This window comes from Pristiophorus japonicus, chromosome 5 (assembly GCF_044704955.1).
Source record: "Pristiophorus japonicus isolate sPriJap1 chromosome 5, sPriJap1.hap1, whole genome shotgun sequence".
Taxonomy (NCBI): domain Eukaryota; kingdom Metazoa; phylum Chordata; class Chondrichthyes; family Pristiophoridae; genus Pristiophorus; species Pristiophorus japonicus.
This window is the reverse complement of record NC_091981.1, coordinates 185,200,412-185,227,801: the sequence shown is the minus strand read 5'-3', so window position 1 is coordinate 185,227,801 and position 27,390 is coordinate 185,200,412. Positions and strand designations below refer to the sequence as shown.

The window sequence follows — 27,390 nt, the reverse complement described above, 5'->3', positions numbered from 1 at the left end:
AGGTACAGCAAGTGATCAGGAAGGCCAATGGAATCTTGGCCTTTATTGCAAAGGAGATGAAATATAAAAGCAGGGAAGTCTTGCTACAACTGTATAGGGTATTGGTGAGGCCACACCTAGAATACTGTGTACAGTTTTGGTTTCCATATTTAAGAAAGGATATACTTGCTTTGGAGGCAGTTCAGAGAAAGTTCACCAGGTTGATTCTGGAGATGAGGGGGTTGACTTATGAGAAAAGGATGAGTAGGTTGGCATCTACTCATTGGAATTCAGAAGAATAAGGGGTGATCTTATCGAAATGTATAAGATTATGACGGGGCTTGACAAGGTGGATGCAGAGAGGATGTTTCCACTGATGGGGAGACTAGAACAAGGGGGTATAATCTTAGAATAAGGGGCCACCCATTTAAAACTGAGGTGAGGAGGAATTTCTTCTCTCAGAGGGTTGTAAATCTGTGGAATTCGCTGCCTCAGAGAGCTTTAGAAGTTGGGTCATTGAATAAATTTAAGACAGAGATAGACAGTTTCTTAACCTATAAGGGAATAAGGGATTATGGGGAGCAGGCAGGGAAGTGGAGCTGAGTCCGTGATCGGATCAGCCATGATTGTATTAAATGGCCGAGCATGCTCAAGCGGCCGGATGGCCGACTCCTGGTCCTATTTCTTATGTTCTTATGTTCTTACTTAACTACTTTTTAAATGGAACTTGGTAAATTAGTACTTAAGATTCTACTCAGCAATTACTTTGAGAATAAATATTCCTACAATAACTAACTTCACACGATATTTGACTATCTTCAATCCGTGTCATAATTAAAGTCAAAAGAGTTTACATCTGTATCATCCATTCCTTTCATCATTTTAAAGATATGAATCATGTTGCCTCTCGATCTTCTTTTCTCTCGTGAAAACAAATTCTGTTTCTTCAGACTATCCTTCTAATTTTGAGGGTTTTTTTTTTCCATATCATCCTTGTCATTCTTATCTGTATCCTCATCAATGCAGCCACATCTTTTTGAAGGTGGCCAAAATTGGACATAGAACTCCAAATATGGCCTCACCAATGAGTTACAAATAGTTAAGCAATAGCCTTATTTATTTTGTAATAAAATACCTTGGATATTCATTCTGGAGCCTCATTTGCTTTGTTAACAACAGTCTCATGTGGATCTCATAACATCTGATAATAACCAAATATTTTGACTCTTTTCCAATGCAAATCCATCCACCATATGCCTACAATTTCAGCTTTTGGTTAAATATATATCACCTTATACTGTCTACATTAAACTCCATTTGTTTTTCCTTGGCCCATCAACAAAGTTTCTCCAAGTCTGTTTGAATATTTTCTATTTTCTCCATAATGGATACATTGCTACATACTCAATATCATCAACAAATTACGAGTAGTTCCCACTTCCATATAGTTAATGAGCATTATAAAGAATACATATTGAAAATAGAGCACTGTAGAATGCCACTAGTCACTGAACACCATCCCCAGACAGAGCCCTCTCCATTTAGCATCACCTTCTTTTTATTACTGCTTAGCCAATTTGTTATCCATCTAACTATTTTTACCTGCAATAATATGTGTTCATATATTTTATAAAAACCCCAAATGCTGAACCTCAGCAAATCTCTTTTGAAAATCCAAGTATAATTTATGATTGGATGACTATCATTCAAGCTTATTCAAATTCTCAAAAAAATTCCTGTGAACTTTTCTGCTGTTGCTATTATTTTTCGCAAAAAAGTGACAATTAATGTAAAGTGGTGTTGCCTGCTTTACATTCACAACTAACTTTTTAACCAAAATTATAAACAGAGAAATATATACCCCTTTTAGCTACTTAGAATCATAGAATAGCACAACACAGGCCATTCGGCCCATTGAGTCTGCGGCAGTTCTTTCCCAAGAGTAATCAAGTTAGTTCCACTGCCCCGTTATTTCCCTATTTCCCCTACAATTCTTTCTCCTTCAAGTATTTATCCAGTTCCTTTTTGAATGCTACTATTGAATCTGTATCCACCACCCTTTCAGGCAGTACATTCCAAATCCTAACCACTCGTTGAAGTTTTACCTCATGTTACCTCTGGGTCTTTTGCCAATCACCTTAATTCTGTGCCCTCTCGTTATCAACTCTTCAGCCATTGGAAACAGTTTTGTTTATTTACTCTATCTAAACCCTTCATGATTTTAAACACATCTATCAAATCTCCTCTTAGCCTTCTCTGCTCCAAGAATAACAACCCCCGCTTCTCCAGTCTATCCACGTAACTGTAATTCCTCATTCATTCTATTAAATTTCTTCTGTACCCTCTCCAAAGCCTTCACGTCATTCCTAAAGTGTGGTGGCCAGAATTGGACACAATATTCCAGCTGGGGCCGAACTAGGGTTTTATATAGGTTTGACATTACTTCCTGGCCTTCGTACTCTATGCCTCTATTTATAAAGCCCAGGATCCCATATGCTTTATTAACTGCTGTGTTAACCTGTCCTGTCACCTTCATAGATTTGTGCACAAGCACCCCCCGGTCTCTCTGTTCTTGCACCCCCTTTAAAATTGTACCATTTAGCATTTATTGCTAAAGGGTAGCTATTCACAGTGGCAGAAGGTGGGTAGTGGTGTTCGACAAGAGTCAATGGTGGGACCACTGTTGTTCACAATTTATAATAACAATTTAGACTTTGGAATCAAAAGCACAATTTCTAAATTTGCAGATGACACCAAATTGGGGGGTGGGGGGGATAGTCAGTACTGAGGATGACTGCAACAAATTACAGGAGGACATTAATAAACTTGCAGAATGGTCATGTAATTGGAAAATGTTCAACACAGATAAATGTGAGTTACAGGTGGAGCGTCTGAAATCCGGAAACCTCGGGACTGAGGTTGTTCCGGATTTTGGGGTATTTCCGGACTTTAGAATGTCTTTCCGACATCCCGAATCTGGAAATGCCAGGGCCAAGGTAGGTAGGGGGATCGGGGGGGTCGGGGGGGTGGTGGTCGGGCGGCTGAGGTCAGGCGGCTGGAGTTCGAGCGACCGAGACTGGGGAGTTCAGATTTCGGAACATTTTCTGGTTTCCAGACGACCCCGCCACGGACGGGATTCCGGAACATTCCGAATTTCGGAACTCTGGATTTCGGACGCTCAACCTGTATTACATTTTGGTAGGAACAATAGGGAGGTCATTTATTACTTGGCGGGTACGCGTCTAGTTGGGTAGAGGAACAAAGGGATCTCGGAGTACAAATACACAAATCACTAAAAGTAGCGACACAGGTTAGCAAGGCCATAAAAAAGCAAATCAAGCACCAAGGTTTATTTCCAGAGGTATAGAACTGAAAAGTAGGGAAGTTATGCTAAACCTGTATCGAACCTTGGTTAGACACACTTAAGAGTACTGCGTACAGTATTATAAAAATGACATAAAGGCACTGGGGAGATTGCAGAGAAGGTTTACAAGGGTAATACAGGTGCAGCGTCCTGAATCCAGAACCCTCGGGACAGAGTCCATTTCGGATTTCGCGTTTTTCCGGACTTTGGAACGTCTTTCTGACGTTACGAATCCGGAAACACCCGAGCCCAGGTTCGGGTATTTCCGGATTTCGGAACGTCAGAAGTGGGGGCGGGGGTACCTGCCGAGGAGCTGTTCGGGCCGTCCGGGGCCCGCCGAGGTGGTCGTCATGGGGCCAGCCCTGCAAGGATGGTGTCGGGCGGGGCCCCGCTGAGAAGGTCGTCATCGCGCTGGCCCCGCCAAGGATGTTATCGGACGGGGCCCTGCTGAGGAGGCTGTCGGGCGGCTGGCCCCGCCAAGGAGGTGATCGGGCGGGCCGGTCCCACCGAGGTGTTGTTCAGGCGGGCCGGTCCCACCGAGGTGTTGTTCGGGCGGGCCGGCCCCACCGAGGTGTTGTTCGGGCGGGCCGGTCCCACCGAGGTGTTGTTCGGGCGGGCTGGCCCCACCGAGGTGTTGTTCGGGCGGGCCGGCCCCACCGAGGTGTTGTTCGGGCGGGCCGGCCCCACCGAGGTGTTGTTCGGGCGGGCCGGCCCCACCGAGGTGTTGTTCGGGCGGGCCGGCCCCACCGAGGTGTTGTTCGGGCGGGCCGGCGAGGAGGCCCCAAGGTAAAGGCGGCGAGGCAAGCGGCAGCGAGGCAAGGCTCTGAGGTCGGGCAGGGTCGCCTGGTCCGGATTCCGGAACATTTTATGGATTCCGGACGACCCTGCCACGAATTGTCCCGGAGTCCGGATTCCGGAACATTCCGGTACTCTGGATTTTGGACGCTGCGCCTGTACTAGAAATATGAGGGTATACATACCAGGAAAGGATGAACAGGCTGGGTCTCATTTCTCTTGAAAAAAAAGGTTGAGGGGTGATCTAATAGAGGTCTTTTAAAAATTATGAAAGGTTTTGATGGAGTGGATACAGAGAGAATGTTTCCATTTGTGGGGAAGAGCATAAGATAGTCACCAAGAAATCCAATAGGGAATTCAGAAGAAACTTCTTTACCCAAAGAGCGGTGAGAATGTGGACATCGCCACCACAGGGAGTGGTTGAAGCAAATATATAGATGCATTTAAGGAGAGGCTAGACAAGCATATGAGGGAGAAGGGAATAGAGGGTTATGCTGATAGATTTAGATGAGGAAAGACAGGAGAATGCTTGAGTGGAGCATAAACGCCGGCATGGACTGATTGGGCTGAATGGCCTGTTTCTGTGCCGTATATCCTATGTAATCCTTTCCTCATTCTTCCTATCAAAATGTATCACCTCACACTTTTTGGCGTTGAATTTCATTTGCCATTTGTCCGCATATTTCACCAGTCTGTCTATGTCCTCTTGAAGTCTATTACTATCTGCCTCACTGTTTAATACACTTCCAAGTTTGATGTTACCTGCAAATTTCAAAATTGTTCTCTGTATCCCCAAGTCCAAATCACTAATGTACATCAAAACTACCAGTACTGAACCTTGGGGAACTCCACTGTATACCTCCCTCCAGTCTGAAAAACAGCCATTCACCACAACTCTCTGTTTTCTATCCCTCAGCCAATTTTGTATCCATACTGCTTACTCTGCGTTTTATCCCATGGGCTTCAATTTTGCTAACACACCTAATATTTGGTACATTTTATCAAATGGTGTTTGAAAGTCCATGTACACAATATCAACTGCACTGCCTCATCCAACCTCTATGTTACCTCATCAAAATGCTCAATCAAGTTAGTCAAACACGATTTGCCCGTACCAAATCCCTGCTGGCGCAACTTTATTAGACAATGCTTGTCTAAGTGGCTGGTAATTTTCTCCCAGATTATTGGGCCCAACTTTGGCCATGACTTGCATCAATTTTTTCGGAGTAAGTTGTTTTTTCTGGCGTAAGCTAAAAAAATGCCATTTTCCCCCAAAATTTGCTCCAGAGTAAGTCAGTTAGATACGATTTTTTTTTAGGTCAGTTTTTTTTTCAAAAGGGGGCATTCTCAGACACTTACGCCAGTTTTGGCCGTTTATGCCACTTTAGCCAACAAAAACTTACTCCAAATCGACTTAAGTCAGCGCATGTGGTCAGCTCTGAAAAACCTTGTGGGCAGTGAAGAAAAAGCAGCGCACATTCGACAGACATTAGGGCAGGGATGGGGCTGGGTGGTGGGAAGGGAAGTGGAGAGGACCTCAACAACCAAGTACCAAACATTGCAAGAAAAAGCTCAAACAATTAAAATACTAATAAAAATGAAGTAAATCTTACTGGAGAAATGCGAGCTGCTGGCTGTGATGTCATGGGGGGGCGGGGGGTGGGCGGGGGGAGGCAGAGAGAGAGAGAGAGAGAGAGAGAGAGCGGTGCTGGTATACAAAACACTCTTTCTCCACCCCCCGGCACCCCTCCCAAAATAATCTTTCTCCCCCCCCCCCAAAACTCTCCTCTTGCCCGCCCAATACACTCTTTCTTTCCCACCCCATCCCCAAAACTCTCCTCCTCCCCCCACCCGCCCCCCTCAATCAAAAACTCTCAAGCACACACAACCACTAAATAAAAAATAAAACTGAAGTCCTACCTCGCCCGGGAACGCAGCGGGCCGGCTGGCTGGTGCGGGAGGCCACTCGGCCGGGGATAGGGTGCGGTGAGATCGGGCGTCCCTTCGGCCGGGGATAGGGCTGCTAGCATCGGGTCCTGCTCACAGCCCGCAGGAAACACTGGGAGGGCAGGAGCATGCGCGCAGCCTTCACTGCGCATGCGCACTGGTGCCGGCAGTGCTTTCTGCGCTGGCCTGTTGCTCCGCCCCCCCCCCCCCCTCTCTTCAGACTGCACGCCACGCCACGACTCCGGGGACTCTGAAGAGCGGCCAGGATGGGAACCCTTTTTTCTGGCGCCCTTTCCAGCGCGCAAATTTGCCGCACTTAAGGTACGCCGAAAAAAAGGGGTTAGGCAAAGTTGGGCCCAAAGTTTCTAAAAGCTTTCCCACCACCGACATTAAACTGATTGGCCTGTAATTGCCAGGTTTATCCATCTACCCTATTTTGAACAAGACTGTAAGACTTGCAAAGCTCCGGTCCTTTGGCATCACCGCCGTATCGAAGGAGGATAAGAAGATTGTGGCCAGCACCTCCACAATTTCTCAGCCGTGTCGAAGGCAACCACCTCAGCTATTTTGGTGCAAACATTTATTTTTAAAAAGCCCACAGTGGAGGTGCAATAGATTTGTACGGAAGTGCACCACTGCCTTAAGAGAACAGATTGCATCACACACTGTGGAAAATTATGTATTTTCATAATATAGTATATAAGAATTGTAGCATTACTTGAGAAATGCATTGTCTAATTATAAACAAAACCAGCATTGGCTTTCAACCTGTAATTCAGGAATTTTGTTTAAAATCCTCAGAATAGAAGGAAAAAGATTGGTGGCATTCTAAGTGTGTATATAAATATTCCACTGTACAATTAATGATATTAACAATTAATGACAGCAGCATTTTGTTTAATGCTGCGGATTTTTGTATATATATAGCTTCCAACTCTACGGGTTCAACTTTCCCCAATGCCGTTTTTTGGCATATTGCAAGAGCTATGCCCCTTTTTTTTGGCCCTGACTACTCCAAAAAAAATAACTTGCAAGTTTCCCCATTCTAATTTTTGAAATTGGCGCCGTGCAGCCTGTCCTTTATCTTCGGGGGGTGGAGCTTAATGTCTGCGCCAAAAAAAAAGAATCTCCCCCTTTCTGCGCATGCACAGAAAAAAAATGAAGTTTTTTTACATGGCTGCTATGGGCATGCATGCCCAGTACAGCTCCCAGTCTGCATTCGGCCATTTTTAAAGTGCCAGTTGTGTGTGAGAACTTTAATTCTCAGCAGAAAAATCGGAGCTGCAATACAATATGCAACGCGGCTCAAGGACTAAGAATTTCTCACAGGAGGAAGTGAAGGCACTGGTTACTGTAATTGAGGCCAGATGGCACGAGCTGGACACCAGCAGAGGTCACATGAAAGTTTCGCCAAAAGAAATGAAGAAACGCTGAAACCAACTTGCAGAAGATTACTATGCAATGGTGACTACCCTGGGGTCTGGGGGCCAGTGCAAAAAGTGCAAGTAGTTAGTGTAAGTAATATTTTCATTTATTCACTGGAATTGCAATTGTAAATATGACCATCTGTATATGTCCCACCCAGCAGAAAGACACCTTCTCTAAAAATGTATATTTTCATCTTTGCAGAGGAAGGTGGCACACAACAAAAGGGAAAGAACTCGAACAGGCGGAGGCCTGGCAAATCTGCACCCACTGACACACTTGGAAGCGAAAGTCGCTGCTTTGATGGGTCCTGCCTGGAGAAAAGCAACCACCACTGCAGAAACTGGGCCCACACTCGAGGGACAGGGTAAGTCCTGCAAATTCCACAGTCTGGCTTTGCTAAAAGTCAAGTACTGAGTGGGCAAGCCATGCTTTGGTTCATGAGGATGTCTCCGTCAGCTACGCTTCGGTTGATGTAATGTGCTGTCATTCTTTGTGGTTCTTCAAATGAGCCTGCTGCCTGCGCTGTGTGAGCCGACTCATGCCACCCACCCTGCCCCCTCCTCTGCTGCTAACCATTTGTCTGTTCTGTTATATTTTGCAGAACTTGAGGCCAACCCTGACGAGGCTGAAGCTGATGCAGAAGAAGATTCAGACGTGGACGAGCCTGAAGAGGAGAACATCTTCCAATCCCACCTTCCAGACCAAGAGCATGGGGGTGAGGGGGAGGTGCAGGGATGGCTAAAGCCCCCGCTGTTGTACTCTGGAGGAGGTAAAGGTGCCGCCCATTGAAGTGCCAGGCCCTTTCCAGAGTGGTCCGAGTGTTGGGACATTCCATGCTTTCTCACCGTCCGAGGCTGGGAATTCCAGTGGGGTGTAGCGAGGCACACGCAGGGCCCCACCGTCCGAGGCTGTGGGTCCCAGTGGGATGCAGCGAGCTACACCCAGCGTGAGGAGGGGAAGGAGAGCTTGACAGCGCTCTCCTAAGGTGCAGGATCTTACAGATATGGTTCAGATGATGGCAATGAGTGCGGAAACCTTTTGCGATCACTCCTGGACACCATCAGTGGGGTGGTGAGGTATCGGGACTGTCGGGAGAAGTAACAACACTCTCAAGAGAAATGAGAACACTGTCCGGCCATATGAGGAAGGGAACGTCGCAGGTAGTTGAGACACTGTCAGGGTACATGAGGGAGGGAATGTCGCAGTTAGCTGCTGCCCAGACCCCGCAACCATTGACAGAATCAACTGCCACTCCCACTCCAATTCCAAGACCAGCCTCTGAAGAGGCCCAAGCCGGGCCTTCCATGTTACCGCCTGCCCATGCCCACCATCAAGAAGTGCGCATTACCCGAGATGCTCGAAAGAGTAAGCTTGATACCAACCCGATAAACACTGCGCCACGGCCTGCGGGCAGGAGTGGAGTCAACAAGACGAGGCGGTCTTAGAATAAGGTGGAGGAGAGATGACTGCAGCCTTTCTTTGCTACTGCTGTTGTTGTTACTATTATTGTTGTTGCTGTTGTAACTGTTCTCAAATTAAAAGTTTTTTGTAAGTGATGTAAATTTACAAGTTTAAAAGTGTGTAAGTGATCTTAAAGGAATACTTTAAAATTTGATACAAGAATATTTTTATTCAAGTACAAACAAGTGTAAACTTTTGAATAAAATATATTTTAAATTATAACTGAATCAACATAAGAACATAAGAAATAGGAGCAGGAGTAGGCCACCTGGCCCCTCGAGCCTGCTCTGCCATTCAATAAGATCAATACTGATCTGATCCTGGACTCAGCTCCATTTCTCTGCCCGCTCACCATAACCCTTTATTCTCCTATTGTTCAAAAATCTGTCTATCTCTGCCATAAATCTATTCAATGACCCAGCCTCCACAGCTCTCTGGGGCAGAGAATTCCATAGATTTACAACCCTCTAGGAGAAGAAATTGCTCCTCATCTCAGTTTTAAATGGGCGGCCCCTTATTCTGAGACGAGGTCCCCTAGTTTTAGTTTCCACTATGAGTGGAAATATCCTCTCTGCATCCACCTTGTCGAGCCTCCTCATTATCTTATATGTTTCGATAAGATCACCTCTCATTCTTCTGAACTCCAATCAGTATAGGCCTAACCTACTCAACCTATCTTCATTAGTCAACCCCCTCATCTCCAGAATCAACCTAGTGAACCTTCTCTGAACAGCCTCCAATGCAAGTATATCCTTCCTTAAATACGGAGACCAAAATTGCATGCAGTACTCCAGGTGTGGCCTCACCAATACCCTGTACAGTTGTAGCAGGATTTCCCTGCTTTTATACTCTATCCCCCTTACAATAAAGGCCAACATTCCATTTGCCTTCCTGATTACTCACTTTTTGTGTTTCATGCACAAGGACCCCCAGGTCCCTCTGTACTACAGAACTTTGCAATTTTTCTCCATTTAAATTATAAATTGCTTTTTTATTTTTTCTGCCAAAGTGGATAACCTCACATTTTCCCACATTATACTCCATCTGCCAAATTTTTGCCCACTCACTTAGCCTGTCTATATCCCTTTGCAGATTTTTTGTGTCCTCCTCACAATTTGCTTTCCCACCCATCTTTGTAACATCAGCAAACTTGGCTACATTACACTCGGTCCCTTCATCCAAGTCATTAATATAGATTGTAAATAGTTGGGGTCCCAGCACCGATCCTTGCAGCACCCCACTAGTTACTGTTTGCAAACCGGAAAATGACCCATTGATCCCGACTTTGTGTTAGTTAGCCAATCCTCTATCCATGCTAATATATTACTTCCAACCCCGTGAACTTCTATCTTATGCAGTAACCTTTTATGTGACATCTTATCGAATGCCTTCTGGAAATCCAAATGCACCACATCTACTGAATCATTTCCATTACTTGTTCCATTATTTACACAACACAACACAACATGACGGAGCAGGTCCAAACAGTAAACATGGTCCATTTGGAATAGTGGCCGCTGAGCCTTCAGGCAGCAAAGTGGTCATGGATGAGCAACTGGCGCAAGGCTCGAGCAATCGTTAAAGTGGCACCACGGCCCGCCCTCCTCCGCCGTCATGATCGTGTTCAGGTAGTTACATAAGAACACGACAAGGTGGATGCAGAGAGGATGTTTCCACTGATAGGGGAGACTAGAACTAGGTGGCATAATCTTAGAATAAGGGGCCGCCCATTTAAAACTGAGATGAGGAGGAATTTCTTCTCTCAGAGGGTTGTAAATCTGTGGAATTCGCTGCCGCAGAGAGCTGTGGAAGCTGGGTCATTGAATAAACTTAAGTCAGAGATAGACAGTTTCTTCACCAATAAGGGAATAAGGGAATAAGGGGTTATGGGGAGCAGGCAGGGAAGTGGACCTGAGTCCATGATTGGATCAGCCATAATCGTATTAAATGGCGGAGCAGCCTCGAGGGGCCGTATGGCCTATTCCTGCTCCTATTTTTTATGTTCTTTATGCAATTTGCAATTTTTCTCCATTTAAATAATAACTTGCTCTTTGATTTTTTCTGCCAAAGTGCACTTTCCAACATTATACTCCATCTGCCAAATTTATCCCCATTCACTTAGCCTGTCTATATCCTTTTGCAGGTTTTTTGTGTAGTTGCATGGCTTCCTCATCCTCTTTCTCATCATCTGCATCTTCCTTCTCATCATCAGCCACTCTCACCTCAGGTGGCTCTTCTACGACCAGCTGCTGCTGCCTCATGATGGCTAAGTTGCGCAGCATGCAGCACACAACAGTGACCTGACCGACAATCTCAAAGGAATATTGCAAGTAGCCTCCGGAATGGTCCAGGCACCGGAAACGCTGTTTCAAGATGCCAATGGTCCTCTCTATTATGCTGTGCAACATGTTGTATTCCCGGTCAGCTTCCGTCTTGGTTACGCGTAGGGGCGCCATGAGTCAGGTGGCAAGGACATAGGCATTGATGAGGAGATTCAACACCGCCTCCAGTGTGCCAGCCTTCGGTCGCCTGAGGAAAAGAGTGTTCGAAGGACAGGCCCTCAAATCTACCACCAAGCTCATGGTCTACAGGGTTGTAGTAATACCTGCCCTCTTGTATGGCTCAGAGACGATGGATCATGTACAGTAGACACCTCAAGTCGCTGGAGAAATTACCACCAACAATGCCTCCGCAAGGCCACAATAATCAGGCACTCTGCTGGTCAGGCCACATTGTCCGCATGCCAGACATGAGACTCCCAAAGCAAACGCTCTACTCAGAACTCCTTCATGGAAAACGAGCCAAAGGTCGACAGAAGAAACGTTACAAGGACACCCTCAAAGCCTCCCTAATAAAGTGCAACATCCACACCGACACCTGGGAGTCCCTGGCCAAAGGCCGCCCTGAGTGGAAAAAGTGCATCGAGTATCATCGCCGAGTGCATGCAGAAAACAAGCGCAGGCAGCGGAAAGAACGTGCGGTAAACCTGTCCCACCCTCCCTTACCCTCAACGACTGTCTGTCCCACCTGTGGCAGGGACTGTGGCTCTCGTATTGGACTGTTCAGCCACCTAAGGGCTCATTCTAAGAGTGAAAGCAAGTCTTCCTCGATTCCGAGGGACTGCCTATGATGATGAGGCGAGGTCGTATCCTTTGTCTCCCAGCAGCTAGCTCTGCCCCTGCTGAAACATGGCAGATATAGCGCTCTCACGTAGGATGAACGCATCATGGGTGCTCCCAGAGTATCTCGTATCAACTGACATGATGCGATGCATGTCGTCACACACAAGCTGCACATTCAGGAGTGGAAGCCTTTTCTGTTCCTGTACATCTTGGAATCCTCCAAAGATGTTCGCAAGGCGATGTGGGTACAATCAATGCAGCCCTGTACCTTTGGGAAGGCAGCAATCCTGGAGAAGCCCACAGCTCTGTCACGCATTGTCTGGGTGGTCATGGGGAACTTTATGTAGTCATTCCTCCAGGTATATAGTGCAGCAGTCACCTGCCAAATGCAGATATGTGTTGCATGTTGAGAAATGGCGCACACACCCACAGTTGTGGCCTGGAATGATCCAGATATATAAAATGAAAGAGCAGCTGTAACCTTCACCTCAACTAACAAAGCAGTCCTTCGGACGCTTCTAGGGTGCAGGTCTGCTTTTATTAACTCACAGATCTCGGTTACAACTTATTTGTGGAAACGCAGCCTTCTCACACAGTCTGCATCACTCAGGTGTAGGTATGAACGCCTGTCTCGATATACCTGACGTGGGTAAGGTCTCCTGTCCATCATCCTACGTGCTCTGAGGTTCCTCATGCAATGAAGTTGAATCAATCATTTCCTCCGCAGTACCATCATGCAGAAGGCTTGCACGAGGTATGGCATTGTCAATATTGCCCCCATAATTAAATTGTAGCTTTGCAAGAAGCTCAAAACAGCAGGACGAATGACTTAAAGCTTCTCTCCTCTCTCTCCCCAAGGTCGACGCCCTAGTATGGACCACACCCTGGTCTGTGAATGGGCAATAGGCTTGCTTAAAACATAAAGCTAGGCACTCAATGAGGACATTTGGGGCAACGAAGCCTAATGCAATTCTTTAATTTTAGATTTTTTTTCCAAAGTACCACCCCACCACCGACCGAACGTCTCCTCACTGGGCTCGAGGGTCGGCTGGTAGAATCGCTCCCTTGCCTGGATATAGGGGCTCGGCACCGCCTCCCCCACCCCTCCAACCCATCTCCTCCCCGGACTTCTTTTAAAGCTGCTGTATAGTGTACGGTTCTCATCCCTTCAGTTCAGCTTCCACCCCCTCCCCCCACCCCCCACCCCCGGGCTTCTTTTGAAGCCGAGCCCTGAGCCTGTGTCTGGGCGAGGGAGCGATTCTGCCAGCTGACGTTCGAGCCCAGAGCGGAGATGTTCGGTGGTGGCGAGGCACTTTGAAAAAAATCCAAAATTAAAGAATTGCATTAGACTTCCATTTTCTCCATTTTGAGTTTGAAAAAAATTAAGCTTCATGATGCATATTCTTTGTCTTCTTGACTCCCCCCAAAACTTCGCATAAAAACAATGGTGTCTTTCTGCTCTGATTTTTTAATGTGCGCTGGTTTTTCTTAAGTACCCAGAAGGTTTTTTGGGAGAGGTCACATACACCGTCCTAGGAAAAATGTAAGTTGGCCAAACTTGCTTAAATGTGAAAAACTGGCGCAGACATCAGGTTACTATGGACGCAAAAAAATCCTAACCTAAAAGAATCGTAACTAACTGAGCTGGCGCAGAAACTTTGGGGAAACTTGGATATTTTAATTTACGTCAAAAGAAGTGGGGCGTGCCAAAAAAACGGTGCAGATAATTGGGAAAATTGAGCCCTATAAGTTATGAAATGCAAACCAAACCAAAGAAGAAAAAACAATATGAAAATGTTAAAGAAGGCAAACATATAAATATTTATATTGGCAAACTATCACAATTGTCAGTTTATTGATTGTGGGGGTGAGAAACTTACATTACATTTTTGAAAGTACAGCATGCTATTTGGTGGCGTGTAGCGCCGGCAGATTTGAATGAATTTTTCTTTGAGTTTGAGAAGTTTATCACTATTTATGACATACAGTGGTAAATAATATATACAACCATCATTAATTTCTACAGTAGTTTGCCCGATTGCCTGACGTAATTTCTCCGGGGTTTCCTCAGATATTCTGAAGCTAGGATAGACAATTGGGGAGAACTCCCATAGAAATTCAACCCCATGATATTTATAATGTTCTGGACTTTGAAAAAATGATAGCACTGCAAACCACTCATTTTACATTGTAACTTTTCAGGTTTCTTTTCCAAATGTTGCCTTCTGACATTTAAAACTCATTGTGTAGTAACCTCAATGACATCCCAAATCCACTGTGTAGTAATTCCTATGATGTCACAAACCCATTAAGGAAATTCGGTCCCGTCGTTTTTGAGGCGGTGTCACCGTCTGAATGGAGATTTTACCGCCAGGCGGTAGTTGCCGCCATCAACCGCAAAACTCAGTTTGCCGCCTGAAAAGGGGATTGTAGCAAATAAGGCTTTGCACGCTACTCTGGAGGCGGTAAGCGGCGGTATTTGGGGTGGGCAAGTGAGGCGGTAACATCCAGACGTCAATCATCATTTGTAACTGCGCCACAGACATATTGCCGACACCTGGATTCAATTGAGCCGATGATTGGGCCTGGAACCACCTCGTGCGTAAATTCGCTTCCTGCGCACTCACTCACAGGGTGAAGATGGCAGATGCAGCAGCAGCTCGCCAGCGTGCTCACCGCTTCTCGGACGCTGCCTTCGATGCACTGCTTGATGCCCTGGAAAGGATTCAAGAATAACTGAGGACGGAGGCTGGAAGGAGGTCACAGCCCCAAACCTTTCGAAGGCTCTGGCGGAATGTTGCTGAAATAGTGTCAGCGAGTGACACTGTGCCCAGGACAGCGAGCCAATGTCACAAGAAGTGGAACGACATGATGCGGGTGGTGAGGGTGCACATCTTTAACATTAACCTGAACATGCCATGCTCTAAGCTCAATGTGCAGTCTCTCCTCAATGTGAATGTGTCTGACCCCATGCTCTGTGTGGGTGAGGCCAAATGCAAGGTTTGCATTTGCAGCCTCAACCACTCCAAGGGCCTGTACGCGCTGTTAACCTTCCTACTCGGTTGTGGAGACCCACCCCTCATCTTGTTACCTCCTCAGTCTTCGTATGCGTCTGGAAGACACTATCCTCACAGTAACTGTTAGGTCCTGGCCTCCCTCATTCAAGCACTGCCACATTCTCGCAGCTAATGGAAGTTACATCGACCTTTACAGAGTCTCATACACTAACATGTTCTGAACAATGTAAGGCGCTTCAGACAGACGGATAGAAGGGCACTAACTCTGATGTTCTATTTAATCTTGCAGGCCAAGTTCGCACAGATCAGAAGAGACCAGAGGTAGACCGTAGAAGGAGACTCTAAGGTGCAACTCCTAACTCCAGGATATCGGCCTTGATGGGCGCAAAAGCGGGTATGGTGTGTCAGGCCAAGCCCCCTCGGGACAATGACAATATGTTGAGTTCCTTTGCAGCCTCTAGCAGACCACTTAGCTCTGACACTACAATACTTCACCACTTTCCATGAGACTGGCATTTCCGATTGCCTTTCCCAGTCCTGGCCCCGTCCCCTGCATGTAACCACTCTTCTCTGGCTTTGAGCTTTCAGACGGCCATTGGCCTGCATGTCAGCCTTCCACTGCAAGTGATGGTGCAGAGGAGGAGGCGACAGAGGACACCTCTTTGGATGTCACGGAGGATCCAGCGGCCTCAGAAAGCGGGATCAGCAGCTTTGTGGCAGATGGCGTGGTCTGGGGAGATGGAGGTGGGTGATGCTCCGGGTCCAGTGGCCTGCAGCAATGCCACAGGGGAGGGGAAACCAGACAGCCAACTCCCCAGAAGGCGAGTGTGCGCCCGAGTGATTCTCAGCAGCACTCTGATGATGAGCTTGAATTAGAGTATCTCGCAGGACAATCATTGCGATTGCAGTGATCTGCTGGGTGCATTGTCAAGGGTGCCCAAGAGTATCGATGCACTAGCTGTGAGGACGGAGGAGTCCATCTCAACTGTCGCACATGCCTCTCAGCAGCCCGTGGAGCCCATCCTTGGTAGATACCAATGGATACTGGATGTTTCAAGTGACCATGGGGTCCCAGACATGGTAGCACTGGCTATGGCTGACGTGGCAGTAACTTTTGAGCACCAGGCCGACGCTATGGTAGGTTGTTAGTGCGTGGTGGCATCATTCAGCTCTGTGGTGTGCTGCAGATACAGTCTGCCCTGATGCAGAGCCAACTTGATGCCGCGCAGACAATGCCCGCTGCCATCATGTCTGGGGCCCCACCAGTTCAACGGGGACCAAACGTTGCCGAAGCAGGGCAGCAATCTGTGCTTACCCGGATTGCTCCAGATGCTGAGGCTCTGCCTCGGGGAAGTTGCAGCATGTCGGGATGTTGGAACATGATGTCCTCTCTCAGGACAACACCATTCTGCCCTTGCCCCTGTTGCTCTCTGCAACCCATCCACCACAGAGTGCAGTCGCTCATGCTGAGGTGATATAGTCCGAGCCGGGCATTCCAGGGTCCGAGCTAGTGGGTAATGTCCTGTTAAGCCATCAGCTGTGGCAGCGGCGCCAACAGAATGACCTTCTACCAGCTTTGCTGCAGGCACGGAGACCCCACTGAGGAGGAGCAGTAGGCGTGGGAGGAGGGAAAAGGGAAGGGATGGGAAAGCACTCAAAGACCCACAAAATATGTGTGCGCTAGTAGCCAGAAATGGTGATCTTGCTCGAATATGAACTCATGTAAATAGTTGCATTGCATGAGCCAATAAAGAATTGTGTGATGGTGACTAATATGTCCTTACTATACAGTACAAATGCACACGAGGCCCATACTTGAGAGAAGGTCACTCTGTGACCAGTTACCTTTATTAGCCAGCACTGAAATGAAGAAGATGGGTGGAACTTCCCCTTTTATACCTGAAAGTCCAGGTTAGGAGTGTCTCCCACAAGTTCACCACCTAGTGGTCAGTGTTCTCACGGTCTACAACTTATTTCAGTTTATACATGGGTTACAATGACAGTTGAACACATGACAGTGGCCAGAGATGGTGACCTTGCTCAAATATGAACTCATGTCAATTGTTGCATTTGCATGAGCCATTAAAAAATTATGTGATCGTGGCCAGAGATGCTGACCTTGTTCGAATAGGAACCAATGTAAATAGTTGCATATGGATGTGGGTGAGAATGTTTCAAGAGGTCTGGTTTCAATTATTGTTTGCTGTGGATGATGGCGTCCTTTAGTGCTTCTTTACAACACAGAATGGTTTTTGTTGACAATAAAAATGCTTTTAATTTGTCACAATCTTGTCTTGCCATTTATATACACAGAGGCTTGTAGGGTGGGGCACGATGTCTTCAGCAGATCGGCAGGTGAATAGGCTGGCCATTCGGCACATCTTGCCTCAGTCAGTGAAATCGATGCATGACGAGTCTCTGATGAGCAGCCCTTGCAGCTGCAACAGTGTCAGGCTGCGTCCTCCTTGGCTGAAGCTCCTTGTCTTCCTCCTCATCATCATAGTCATCCTCCTGAGGTGGATCATCCATCCCTGCTGGTAATGGCTGCCCCCTCATGATGGCCAGGTTGTGCAGCATGTAGCACACAATGGTGAAGATGGATACTATCAGGTCAGTACTGAAATGCCCCACCAGAGTGGTCAAGGCAGTGGAAACGTTGCTTCAGAACTCCGATAATTCGCTCTATAATGGTCCTGGTTGTGATATTGTTGGTGTTGTAGCTCTGCTCAGCTGGTGTGGTGGAATTGTGGAGGGGTGTCATCAGGCAGGTGGCAGGTGGCTTATCGCCGATGAGTCAGCCATGCACTTCATGATGAAGGCCTCGTGGCAGCTGCCAGGATAGCGGGCATTGACAGTGAGGATCATCTGCCTGTGATTGCAGACCAGCTGAACGTTGAGGGAGCGGTAGCCCTTTCGATTGGGAAACACCTCTCCATTGTGAGGCGGGGCCTGCAATGCCACATGTGTACAATCAATGGCCCCCTGAACCATGGGGAAGCCCGCTATCCTGGTGAAGCCACAGAAGCGCTCATCCTGGCTCTGCCTGGACATGCTGAACTTTATGTAGTCAATTCGTTGGCTGTAGAGAGTGTCGGTCACCTGATGAATGCAGCAATGTACTGCAAACTGCGAGATGTTGCGTATGTCGCCTACAGGAGACTGGAAGTACCCAGTAGTATAGAAGTTAAGGGCAACAAGGTTGATTCCTGAGATGAAGGGGTTGACTTATGAAAAAAGTTTGGGCCTATACTCATTGAAGTTTAGAAGAATGAGGTGATCTTATTGAAACAAAAAAGATACTGAGGGGGCTCGACAAGGTAGATGCAGAGAGAGGATGTTTCCACTTGTGCGGGTATCTAGAATGAGGGGGACATAGTTTAAGAATAAGGGGTCGCCCATTTAGAACTGAGATGTGGAGGAATTTATTTTCTTAGAGGGTCATAAGTCTGTGGAATTCTCAGCCCCAAAGAGCTATGGAGGCTGTGTCACTGAATATATTTAAGGTGGAGATAGACAGACAGATTTCTGAATGATAAGGGAGTAAAGGGTTATGGGGAGCCGGCAGGGAAGTGAAGTTGAGCCCAAGATCAGATCAGCCATGATCTTATTAAATGGCGGAGCAGGCTCTAGGGGCCAAATGGCCTACTCCTGCTCCTATTTCTTATGTTCTTATATAACTTGATGACTTCTTCAAAATATATGATCAAATTTGTAAGACATAACCTTTTTTTCACGCCATGTTGGTTCTCTCTAAGTTGACTCTCTCTATCAAAGTAATCATATATTGCATCCCTAGTGATTCCCTCAAACATCTTTCCTATTACTAATGTCAAACTAATGGGCCTATAGCTAACCAGGTCCATCTTATCAGATTTTTTACGTATGTGTGGAATCACATTAGCAACATTCCCACACTGGCCCACAGCCTTTCTGATGTCAGGGGAGAATCTGTACAGGCTGCAAAGATGAAAATGGATTCTTGGCTGTAAAAATGGCCTGAAACGTCATCCTGCCACTGGAAAGACTTCAGATTATGTTATGTGAATAGGAAAACCCCCCTCCCAACAGGATATTTAGTGTCCCCGACAATGCTGCGATTACTTTGGTTACAAATTAAATGTGTAGAGGTTATGAGTGTTAAGGAATACTGCTACAATTATCTTGCAGTTTTACACATTTGGCTTGCTGCGGTAATCGGTGGCGGGGGCGGCGGCGGGGGGGGAGGGGGGCGCCAAGGGCTTTGCAATTGTGCCGCCTGCTCAATTGCAACAAAGAGAGACCTGAACTATCTTGGTAATCGAGCCTTATTAGCACACAGTTGGCAAGCTCCGAGCACTGAACAGGTGTTCCGAGCCAGCTTGCTGATCCGGAGGGCAGGAAATCAGATGCTTCTTAAGCTGAACTGGGTGACAGTACAGACCTGAGATTGGGGCCGGGGGTGGGGAGCATGGGTGGGGAGGTGATCCCGGGGCAGTGAAGGTGCCAATGGGCCTGAGTACTCTTGCGGAGTCAGGAGGAGCACTCCTGCTTCTACTCGGCTCACTAAAATAAAAGAACAAACATTTTGGCTCTGCAGTGGTCCATTTAAGGACCCCTAGATAGGCTGCTGCATGACAGGGACCAATTGGCAAGGCTTGCAGGGCACAGCATCACCCACTGGCCCATGAAAATCATGCTGGAGTCCTACAATGGTCATTGGACCCCGATTTAAATAAGGTTCCCACCTGTTTCGAGCAGGAACGCTGGATGCCTATTTCAAAGCCCAGCCAAAGATTACATTGGGGATGCGGGGGGGTGGGGGGGCTCTTAATATATCTTGGGAGGATGCAAGTCCTGTCAATTTCACATCATGCTGCCCCAATTTTACCAGGAAATACGACAGACTGCAGACGAAAATCGGCTCCTGTGTGTTCCCCAACCCCTTTCTTTTGTGTCTGTCTTACAGTTGCCCACTGTCTTTCCTGTAGCTATTTTTTTCCTTTGAATGTTCCACTTTTGTACACATCTACAATTTTATTTGCTCTTGTCATTCTCATTGCTCTAGTTATCTTTCCTAATGTTCCTTCCACATGTTGCTCTCCATTGTGGTTTAAGGAGCTGCTTGATGTAAACACTGGGTCCCATAATCATAGACTGATCAGTCAGTAGCACTGACTTCTGAAATTCTGATGGACTACATTGCAAATGGAATCGGCTCATCAACCATCCAACCTCTCTGTAACAAAGGGCACCACAAAAATCTTAATAGGAACAAAAATTAATTCACACAAATGCATGATATACTTGTGATCTTGAAAACAAATGCCATCAAGATCATGATTTTTGTAAGTTGGAAAGCCTTTTCCAGTCCATTACATCAGGACATGTATCCTAGATGTCTCGACACAAAAGAATATAATTATTACTTTTACTGCGTGCCATGTCATAATAAATTGATTGTAAAGTTGAAGAATGGTTGACAATAAAGATCAATGTGGGGGTAGAAATTCACCTTCACCGGAAATGGGTCGCACCAACCATTTTTTCTGTGTTTTCACCACTGCAGTGGATGAGGTGGCCTCTTGCGCCAAATTTAGCTCTTTGTCTTTTTTTTTCGAGCAGAGTGGAAGTCAGTCATAATGGGGGCGGAAGTGGAGGTGGGACGAACTCTCTGCCACTGTCAGTCAACAGCGTAGCGCTGATGACATCATCACGCTGGCGCGTCACCACGTCTCTCCCCTTCACTTAAAGGGGAGAGCCGCTGCGAGTTCTGCGATTATTTTAGTTAGATCCACTGGGCCACCAGGGAGGCTTTTGGCAGCCTGGTTGAACCCGGGGCATAATTGTCGGCTGACAAAAATAACAATATGGCGGCCGTGGCAGTGCGCCCTACCTTTTAATGGCGGCTGCACTGCCATTTTGCACACACTGCAAACACAACGCACTGACAGAAAAAACTGTTGGGGGCACCGCGCGGCGGCCGCAAGATTTTTTAATCTCATTTTTTTGTTGTAATCAGGAAGATAAATGGAATGTTGGCCTTTATTGCAGGGGGATGGAGTATAAAAGCAGAGAAGTCCTGCTACAACTGTACAGGGTATTGGTGAGGCCACACCTTGAGTACTGCGTACAGTTTTGGTCTCTGTATTTAAGAAGGATATATTTGCATTGGAGGCTGTTCAGAGAAGGTTCAGTCAGTTGATTCCGGAGATGAGGGGGTTGACTTATGAGGATAGGTTGAGTGGGTGGTTCTTTTTCCAGAGAATAGTTGACCTTTGGAACAGGCCGCCAGCTTATGCGGTGGATACTAATTCGCTGAATTCTTTCAAGCGAGAGCTAAACCTGTTTCTAGCTGGGACAGCGATCACCCCTTACAGAAGGTAGATACGGCAAGGAACTGCAAAGAATCATCAGGGCCAGAGTGATATTTTGGGCTAGTTTCAATCACCTGGGAGGTGTCAGAGAGGAATTTCTAAGATTCCGCGCCCCCCCAAATTGGCCTGGGTTTTTACTTTGGTTTTTCGCCTCTCCCAGGAGATCACATAATTTTTGGGTGGGGTAGAGAGTATACATATTGTAATACACAAGGTATCGCAATTGTGTGGGACAGGTTAGATAGACTAGAGGGTCTTTACCTGTCTGTCATTGTTTGCATGCATATGTGTGAGATTCATGCACACTGTTAATTTAAAGTCACGTTTGATACTTTAGAGCCAACTACAATCTCCTGCATATGTAGTTGCCTATTGTTGCTGAATCTGAGTCAGTATAAACTGAAGCAGTGCGGTCATATAAATGGAACGCAAGACTCAATAACCTATGAGTGATGAAGTACTAAGTTAGAAGTCTATCATCAAAGGTAATGTGAATAGCAAAATAGTATTTTGGAACTTGCGATAAAGAATTTGTTTTAGTTGCACCACACATCAAAAAGTTCTAGCAATAAATATACCATATCTCAAAAGTTATTTGTAAGCATGTAGCAACAGTGATGCAATGAAAGGTTTAAGAAATCACCAGCCAGAGTGTCACAGAGTGACTGGTAATATTCTTGCCTCTGGGTTGTGGGTTTAAGCCCCATTCCAGTGATTTGACCATAATCTAGGTTGATAATTGAGTACAGTTTGCACTGTCGGAGGTGGTGTCTTTTAGATGAGATGCTAAACGAAAGTTTCTGCCTTCTCAGGTGGACGTAACAAAGGTAAAAATAGCACGAAACGCACTCATACCAAACCGTCCACCTGTTTTATACCACACCATTTGGAAAAGAAAATAGAGCGCAGTGTAAAATAGACTGACAATTGATTATGAGTACATTTCACGTGACTGGTGAAGACATATTTCATCCCCAAAAGATTTTATGGTACTACTTGAATAGGAGCAGGTGAGTTTTCCTGGTGTACTGACCAACATTTATCCCTCAACCAATACGAAAAACAGATCAACTGGTCATTGCTGGATTATGTGCTCAAATCTGTGGAGTGGGATATGAACCCAAAACATTCTCACTCAGAGGCGAGATTATTACCACTGAGCCAAGACCAACATCTTTGATATCAATAAAGGATGTGCTATGGTCAGTCATATACTAAGATAAATATCTTCACAAGTGAAATTTGCAAGATAATCTGACAACTACCAGCCTCAGCGTTATACCCATTTCGACAATTACCATAAATAAACTGAAAATTTGATCAGGCGTTAACAAATTGGATTTAACTAATGCAAGCATAGAATCATCCAATGATACAGCACAGAAAGAGGCCAGTCAGCCCATTGTGCCTATGGCAGCTCTTTGGTAGAGCTATCCAATTAGTCCCACATCCCTGCTCTTTCCCTTACAGCCCTGTGAATTTTTTTCACTTCTAGTATTTATCCAATTCCCTTTTGAAAGTTATTATTGAATTTGCTACCACCACCCTTTCAGGAAGTGCATTCCAGATCACAACAATTCGCTGAGTAAAAAATATTTCCTCATGTTGCCTCTGGTTATTTTGCCAATCACCTTAAATCTGTGTCCTTCTGCCACTGGAAACAGCTTCTCCTTATTTACTCTATCAAAATCATTCATGATTTTGAATACCTCTATCAAATCTCCTCTTAACCTTAATACAAAAGCAAAATACTGCGGATGCTGGAATCTGAAATAAAAACAGAAAATGCTGGAAAAATTAGCGGGTCAGGCAGCATCTGTGGAATGAGAAAGAGAGTTAACATTTCCCTTCGTTAGAACTGGCAAATGTTCGAAATGAACAGATTCTTAAGGAGCACTGAAAGGGGAGCGAAGAACAAAAGGGAAGGTCTGTGATAGGGGGAAGACAGGAGCCCTTATCTTGTGCAATAACCTTTTATGTGGCACCTTACTGAATGCCTTTTGAAAATCCAAATATACTACATCCACTGGTTCCCCGTTATCTACGCTGCTAGTTACATTCTCAAAAAGCTCTAATAAATTTGTCAAACACGAATTTGCCTTTCATAAAACCATGTTGACTCTGCCTAATCATGTTATGATTATCTAGGTGCCCTGATACCACTTTCTTAACAATGGATTCCAGCATTTTCCCAATGACTGATGTCAGGCTAACAGGTCTGTAGTTTCCTGTTTTCTCTCTCCCTCTTTTCTTGAATAGCGGTGTTACACTTGCAATGTTCCAATCCGCTGGGACTATTCTAGAATCTAGGGAATTTTGAAAGATCAAATTAATGCAACCGTCATCTCTGCAGCCACCTTTTTAGAACCCTAGGATGTAGGCCATTAGGTCCAGGAATTTGTTGGCTTTTAGACCCATTAGTTTCTCTAGTTCTTTTTCTCTACTTATATTGATTACATTAAGTTCCTCACCCTCACTAGACCCTTGGTTCCCACCATTTTTGGTATGCTTTTTGCATCTTCTACTGTGAAGACAGATACAAAATATTTGTTTAATGTTTCTGCCATTTCTTTATTCCCCATAATAATTTCTGCTGCCTCAGTCTCTAAGGGACCAATGTTTACTTTTGCTAATCTCTTCCTGTTCACATTCTTAAAGAAACTCTAACAATCTGTTTTTATATTTCTTTCTAGTTGGGGTAGTCAGCTGCTCAGCGCCGTCACAAAACCTGACCAGAGGATTGCGGTAGGGCGCTGGAGACGTCACCGCCACCTTTCACGCTACCCTGGGGCAAAACCCGGAGCGCACAGAACCAGAAAATCCAGCCCTCATTACTCCAGTCTATATTACGATAAGTGAAGTCCCACATTATCACTGCTCTATAGTTCTTGCATCTTTCTGTAATTTGCCCACAAATTTCCTTCTCTAACTCCCTCCCACTATTTGGTGGCCTATTGTATACACCCAGCAGATTAATAGTTCCTGTGTTGTTCCTTAATTTTAACCAAGATTTTGTCTCAACTACTTCATCCCTTTCTTTAAATCAATACTGCTACCACCTCCCCATTTTTCCTTCCCTATCTTTCCTGAACACCTTGCAGCCAGGAATATTAAGGGTCCGAAATTGCCCCCCACAGAAAACGCGGCGAACCCAGTGTGTTTCGCCTGTTTTTACCGCAGCGGTAGATGTGGTGGCCTCTTTTTTTTCGAGCGGCCCGAAAGTCAGTCATAATGGGGGCGGAAGTACAGTGAGCAGAAGCTCGGTAAGCAGAGGGGCATAAGTGGGGGACGGGTGGAGTGTCCTCCGCTGTCACTTATCAGCATAATGCTGATGATGTCATGACGCTGGGGCGTCACCACATCTCTCCACTTCACTGAAAGGGGAGAGCCTTTGCGATTCTTTAAGTTAGGTCTACTGGGCCTGTTGTTGGGCCGGCCAAACCCGGGGGCATAACTGTTGGACCGACATGGCAGTTGTCCGATAAAAAAAGATGGCAGCCGTGGCAGTAGGATCATCCCTTTAATGGCAGCCTCACCGCCATTATAGAAGCACTCCAAGCACAGTGAAAAATGACAGAAAAAGCTGTTGGTAGCACTGTGCAGTGGGAGTAAGATTTTCTGGGCGGAATTTCACGTTTGGGTGGGGGGGGGGGGTGGAAACACATCGGACGGATTGGCAGCAACATAGCGATAGTGGGGGGGAGGGTCACCACCGGGATACTGCAGGAATGGAATTTTCAAAGTGGCGGCCTTTCGACTAAAAATCGGCGGCTATTCCACTCCGCAGCGTGGTCGTCGATTTCCGGCGGTAACAGGCCTGAAGGGAAGGGGCAAATATAGCCTCTTTAAGTTCCTAATCCTTCCCTGCTTTGAACCAGGTCTCCGTTATTGCCACTATATTATAGGCTTAAGCATTCTTAAGTCTAACAGGTTTCCTGGAATCTCAGGTAACTGCAATTTGATATAACAAAATCTTCATGAGCCACACATTTCACAAACACTTGACGAACAATACTAAAGAGGTAGGTTGAAAGAGTGAGATGGGATTGAAGTAGAGTGCTCTGATGTGGAGCTAACGCTAATGAAGGGCTGAATGGCTGCTTTCTGAGTTGAACATTTTGCAATATTGAGTACAGATGTAGAAAGAACATTTACTGGTTTTACACTCTAGTATCTTTCTTAAAATGTTGAAGTTTTAAAAAAAAGATTTATCGAGTGAAAATGTTGACACTGTGGAGATGCTTTTTTCGTCTTTACTACCTGGCCATTAGCAGCACTTGAGAAGAGTGACGAACAGAAAGTCTGGCCAGGGAGGATCACATTTCCCATATAGAACTCGCCAGATTTTTCTTCTGTTGATTTCAATGGAGGAAAATTAAACAGGTCCTGTTACTGATTGTAATTCTCCTCGCCAGATTTTCCTTTATGTGCTCCACCCAGGCAATGCTCAATGGCCAGCTGTTAAGATCAAAAATAACCCCTGATTTACAATATTAAAATGTTGAAATTAAATTAAAATGTTAAGGTTTAGAATAAAGTTAATTTCAATTAACATGCTCAAACATTTTTCTTTAGCGATTCTTAACCTTGTCAAATGCTCTTCTAGTTGTAATGAAATCACGCATTTAACGACATTTTTACAGTGCTATTAGATTTTCAATATAAGCGGAATCCACTGTGTTACTACAATTAGTATCCCACATACCATAGAAATATAACCTCCAACAATTAGAGGATAGAATTTCAGTGGTGGTTCTTTCATTCATACGCTGTTAGTTACGACGGGCGATCGGGAGAACCCCCACACAAACTCACCCCCTTAGTGTACAAATACTACAGTCATCAAAAAGTGTGCTAAACACAACTTTGGGTAAATATTCCGATTTAATGCTTACGAGAATGAGGACGTGAATACAATTGCACCTAATTTAATGGGTGGAAAATCATATGGTTCGTTGACCACTGTGCCGGAATTCATGATATGTGCTTCCATTATGCAAAACAGAAAATATGAACCCTTGAGATAACTAACAGGTACTGCAGCAATTTTCTGATCAAATCACTGTATCAATATGATAGAATTACAGAATAGTTACCGCACAGAAGGAAACCATTCGGCCCATCGATCTCGTGCCTGCTCTCTGCAAGAACACTTCAGCTAATCCCACTCACCCGCCCTTTCCCTGCAGCCCTGAATATTTTTTTCCTTCAGGTACTTATCCAATTCCCTTTTGAAAGCCACGATTAAATCTACCTCCACCACCATTTCAGGCAATGCATTTCAGATCATAGCCATTTGCTGTGTAAAGAAGATTTTCCTCATATCGCCTTTGGTTCTTCTGCCAATCAGCTTAAATCTGTGTCCTCTGGTTCTCGACCCTTCTGCCAATGAGAACAGTTTTTCTCTATCTACTCTGTCTCGATCCCTCATGATTTTGAAAATCTCTATCAAATCTCCTCTCAACCTTCTCTGCTCTAAGGAGAACAAACCCAGCTTCTCCAGTCTATTCACGTAATTGAAGTCCTTCACCCCTGGAACCAGTCTTGTAAACCTTTTCTGCACCCTCTCAAAGGCCTGCACATCTTTCCTAAAGTGCGGCGCCCAGATTTGGACGCAATACTCCAGTTGAGGCCGAACCAGTGCTTTATAAAAGGTTCATCATAAGTTCCTTTGTTAACGCTGGGTGTCAAGTGACAAATTTTAAAATGTTTTGTAGCTATATAAGGTATGGCTCTGTTGTGGAACCTGTTCTGCCTGTTTAGTTATTTGCTACTTTTGCCTCAATTTATGAAGCACAGGATCCCGTAAGTTTTTTTTAACCGCTTTCTCAACTTGCCCTGCCACCTTCAACAATTTGTGCACATATACCCCTAGGTCTCTCTGTTCCTGCACGCCCTTTGGAATTGTATCCTTTAGTTTATAT

General features: G+C 45.6%; 1 protein-coding gene and 1 long non-coding RNA gene across 5 annotated transcripts in view; one reads left to right on the top strand and one right to left on the bottom strand.

Annotated features, from left to right (window-relative positions):
• Nucleotides 1–27,390, bottom strand: part of ikzf1 (IKAROS family zinc finger 1 (Ikaros)) — a 127,815-nt gene that overhangs the window by 69,802 nt on the left and 30,623 nt on the right. The gene's annotated exons all lie outside the window — the stretch shown is intronic.
• LOC139263939 (uncharacterized) overlaps nucleotides 1–27,390 on the top strand; it is a 68,886-nt gene that overhangs the window by 20,249 nt on the left and 21,247 nt on the right. The window contains exon 2 of the long non-coding RNA XR_011593255.1: nucleotides 15,403–15,459. This is a non-coding gene — a long non-coding RNA (uncharacterized lncRNA). The remainder of the gene's footprint in view (nucleotides 1–15,402; nucleotides 15,460–27,390) is intronic.